Consider the following 4,496-nt stretch of genomic DNA (forward strand, 5'->3'; position numbering starts at 1 on the left):
TCTCTCGGCAATACAGATATGCTAATCGATCCAAGGAATCAGTCTTCCGGATTGCTAAGAAGTGCGCGAATTTGGTTAATCGATCAATGATTATCCAAATCGCGTCATGGCCTCGTCGTGTCCTAGACAAACCCACTACAAAATCCATGGTAATGTGTTCCCATTTCCACTCAGGAATAGGAATCCGCTGAAGTAATCCAGCAGGTCTCTGGTGCTCAACCTTCACCTGCTGACAGACAAGATATCTAATTACGAATTCTGCGATGTCTTTCTTCATACCGTTCCACCAGTAGGAACACCTAAAATCTCGATACATGCAAGTCCCGCCTGGGTGGATAGCAAAACGGGAGTGATGAGCCTCCTGAAGTAACTCTTCCCTGACCGGGTGAGATGGAGGTACGCATAATCGGTCTCATAAATATATAATACCCGCATCATCTCGGGTGAACTCTTTTTGCTACTCGGAAGCTATCTGGCTGCCAATGAACTGAAAATGCTGATCACCAGCCTAGGCTTCTCGGATCCTCGTCCTGATCGACGACTGAGCAACCATAGTAACCAAAACACCTCGCTCTGTCTGTCCCTACTCCTCAAGGCCCAACTCGGAGAAACCCTGAACCAAGTCTGTAACTGAAGCTCGGTGGCAAGCCAAAGTCCCTCTGGATTTCCTGCTGAGTGCATCAGCAACCACATTAGCTTTCCCCGGGTGGTAGCTAATGGTACAATCGTAATCCTTCAGGAACTCCATCCATCTCCTCTGTCGGAGATTAAGTTCCTTCTGGGTGAAAATATATTTGAGACTCTTATGATTCGTGAGAATCTCAAAGGTAATGTCGTACAAATGATGCCGCCAAATATTCAAAGCACACTACAAGAAAAACCCTCATAGACATCGGTGGAACAACAACGGTTTTAAGCAAAAACCGATGTCTTTGAGTATTTTACACCGATTTTTCCAAAAACCGATGTCTATGAGCGCAGATTTTCGCTCATAGACATCGGTTTTTTAGCTGATGTCTATGAGCGCCTTTTTTTTTGTTAATAGACACCGATTTTAACAACGGTTTTTAAAATCCGGTGTTAATGAACCAAAAATAATAATTTAATTTTTCCACCAGCCCAAATTTATAACACTTCACAAAGTTATCTCCAAACCTAAACCAATATCGTAAGCAGGTTTTATTAATGTGAAGCGGGCAGGCAGTGGCAGTCTGGCGTAACCGCGACTCGAACCGTCTGCCACACAACGCCTCTCCTCCTACCTTCCTCTCCCCCAAAACCTAAACCCATTCCCATCGATCTCTATCGTGATGGCATCCACGAAATCCTTTCGCCACCTGCTTCTGCTCCTCGCCGTCGCCCTCCTCTCCCTCTTCCCCCGAGTCGTCGCCGCCACCCGATGCCTGCTCTCCTTCGTCTCCCTGCGCGAGTTGTTGCTCCACCTCTCCTTCCTCTGCTACGGTCTCCAATCCGTCACGCTCGACCTCGGCCACGCGTCGCTGCACATCTGGGGCCCCAACCCCCGCCACACTAGCCGGAAGCCTGCCCTCCTCCTCATTCACGGCTTCGGCGGCAACTCAAAGTGGTAATGGAAGCGCCAGATCGGGGCCCTATCCCGCTCCTTTGATCTCTATATCCCGGACCTCCTCTTCTTCGGCAGATCCCGTTCCTCCTGCGCCGACCGTACCGTGGGCTACCAGGCGCAGTGCGTCGCGGAGGCGATGCGCCTCCTCGGGGTCGCCCGGTACTTCGTGATGGGGATCAGCTACGGCGGGTTCGTGGCATTCCGCCTGGCGGAGATGGAGGCAGAGTCGGTGGAGCGCATGGCGATTCTCACCGCTGGAATCTGCATGTTGCTGGAGCAGTTGAGGGTGATGTCTGCAAAAGAGAAGAGAGACGTGCGCGAGCTGCTGCTGCTGCAGAAGGCGGACGATCTGAGGGCCCTCATCAGCCGGTCCATGTACCCCCCCCCCCCCCCCCCAAGTGCTTCACAAAGTTAGAGCACTTCACATTTTCTAAGGCTCTCTTTTCTATAGGGTTATTTAATCTAGTTGTTCTTCCATAATTCATCAAACTAAGAAGTTATATGATACACAGGATTCAGTAACTGTTGTAGGATATCCACTTGGTGGAGATACAATCTCTGTGACAAAGGATGTGGTATCACGAATTGAGGTTTGATTTCATGAAATTGTGATCATAAGCTTTTAGTATTTTTTTGGTGAATTTTATATTCTTGTTGAGATTGTTTTATAGATGATAAATTGCTGACTTAAGTGTTATCAATTTTAAGTTGGTTGAAAATTTTAGAACATGGTGTCCAAATGAGTTTTTTTAATATTAATCACTTTCTTTTTTGCTTCTGTTTCAGGTTAGTATGCTCATGGATCCTCTGATCTGCTTGGTATTCAGATTGATGCTGCAATAAACCCTGGTTGGTAACTCAACCTAGTTTCCTTGCTAGAAAGATAGCATTTTATTTTTTAGATAGTTGGACGTTATTGCACCACTTTCTCTTGTAAGGTACAGATATATTCTTGTAAAAGCATATTAATGTTGTCAAAGAAACGTACTTGTTTTACAGGAAACAGTGGTGGTCCTGCCTTCAATGATCGTGGTGAGTGTATTGGTGTGGCATTCCAGGTATTCCTTCTGCTAAATCTGACTTTTATTTTCCCTACTTTATCTATTCCAAACTTTTCAAAAATCTTTTATAGATTAACTTTATCCCAGAATAATGTTTAATGGAAATGCATCTGAGTACTGCTTTTGCACCTAAATTAGCATTCTACCTTCTTTCATATCTCACTAGATATTTCATTTAGGTTTTCAGATCCGAAGACACTGAAAATATTGGATATGTTATTCCAACCACTGTGGTTTCTCATTTTCTTGATGATTATGAAAGAAATGGGAAGTATACTGGTAAGCTGACATCTGAAAGATTCTATTTTGATAGATCTAGTTCAGAATGATTGTTAGATATAATTATCTAATGTTTTCCACTAGTTTGATTGGAGTTCCTAGCTAATTGATATAGAGAATGCAATACCTCTGATACATATGGCTATTCTGATTAAGCTGTAAGTATGCTAGTTAGACTACCTGGGTCCACTTCACGTGATTATGACTTGTGTCTTCATAAAGATTTAAATTTATACCTTTGTCAGTTTGGTTGTTGAATTAATTCTTTGTATGTTATTTAAGGTAATATAGGTGTTTTTTTTTTTTGCTTCTCACATCATATTGGAGTTATTCACTTTAATAAATGCATGTATAGATTAGGGGTGCAAATGAATCAAATCGAGCCGAATAATATGAAAATATTGATATTTGAGTTCAAACTCAAAAAATATATATGATATTCGAAGTTTGAAAATACAAATAATTTTGTCTCGAGCTCGATTCAAAATAAAATTCGAGCTCGAGTTCGATTTGAATTGATCGAACCTTGATTTGAGCATATTCGAACTATAATTCAAAATGACTTAAATTCGAATTTTGTTCCAATTATTAAAATCTTAATTTGAATATATTTAAGTTAAAATAATGTTAAAATAATTAGAATTCAATTCGAGTTCGGCTCGCGAGCAGCTCGTGAACAATCTAACAGAATATTATGGGTTCGAATTTGGCCCGAAAAAATTATTGAACATGTTCGAGTTCTGCTCGAATTCAATAATTTCGAATACGAATCAAATATTTTTTGAGCTAGCTTGAAAAACTCGCGAATTGGCTTGATTCGTTTGCACCTCTAGTATTGATGTGCGTGTGTGTATCATATTTTTTTATAAATGACAGTTAGATTTTTTATTTTTTATTTTGGCAAAATTAGGATTTCCTTCTCTTGGGGTATTACTTCAGAAATTGGAGAATCCAGCATTGCGGGCATGCTTAAAAGTACCTTCTAATGAGGTATTTATGTTGATTTTCTAGAAGTCTGGGTTCTTAATTTTTTTTCCATGTTCTGTAATATATTAAGATCTGATATTACATAGTTTTGGTATATTTTATACTTTAAACTGAGAGTATCTTGCTTGTAAAATCAAACAATTTGATATACTTGTGTGAAAGATCCGTAAACATGATTCTTTTGGCCTTTGGATGTGTCAAAAGAGTGTTCATGTAATGTTCCTTATGATATTATTATCCTGCTAATGATAATTTGATTCCCACATGTTGAATTTATCGGGTTTGGTTGTCATTTCAAAGCCTCATAGTTAAACACTATCCTATTGCTTTAAAAAAAATATATATTTGATTACACTTGTTCTTTTGGTCCATTTAATTCCTTTATACATCATCAGTATATCAGAATAGTATTTTCTAAAAGCACATTATGCCAATTATTCGTATCTACATCATAATAATATTTTAAAAAAAACACATTACATTAATATCTATTTTCATAAATGAGCCATAGTTAGAAGTTAGAACAATAAGTGACTCAGCTAGAGTCTAGAATAGGTAAAACCTATTTCATTTCTTATAATGTC

At 39.8% G+C, this 4,496-nt stretch overlaps 1 long non-coding RNA gene and 1 pseudogene across 1 annotated transcript; both read left to right on the plus strand.

Moving 5' to 3' along the window:
- Positions 1-1,310: 1,310 nt before the first annotated feature.
- Positions 1,311-2,181, plus strand: LOC121995017 (annotated as a pseudogene).
- A 194-nt stretch (positions 2,182-2,375) lies between these two features.
- Positions 2,376-3,937, plus strand: LOC121996891. Its single transcript, XR_006116175.1, has 4 exons — positions 2,376-2,434; positions 2,585-2,643; positions 2,826-2,925; positions 3,836-3,937. It is a non-coding gene; the product is annotated as an uncharacterized LOC121996891 (long non-coding RNA).
- The last annotated feature ends 559 nt before the right edge of the window (positions 3,938-4,496 follow it).

The sequence above is a fragment of the Zingiber officinale genome, chromosome 6A (assembly GCF_018446385.1).
Source record: "Zingiber officinale cultivar Zhangliang chromosome 6A, Zo_v1.1, whole genome shotgun sequence".
Classification (NCBI taxonomy): domain Eukaryota; kingdom Viridiplantae; phylum Streptophyta; class Magnoliopsida; order Zingiberales; family Zingiberaceae; genus Zingiber; species Zingiber officinale.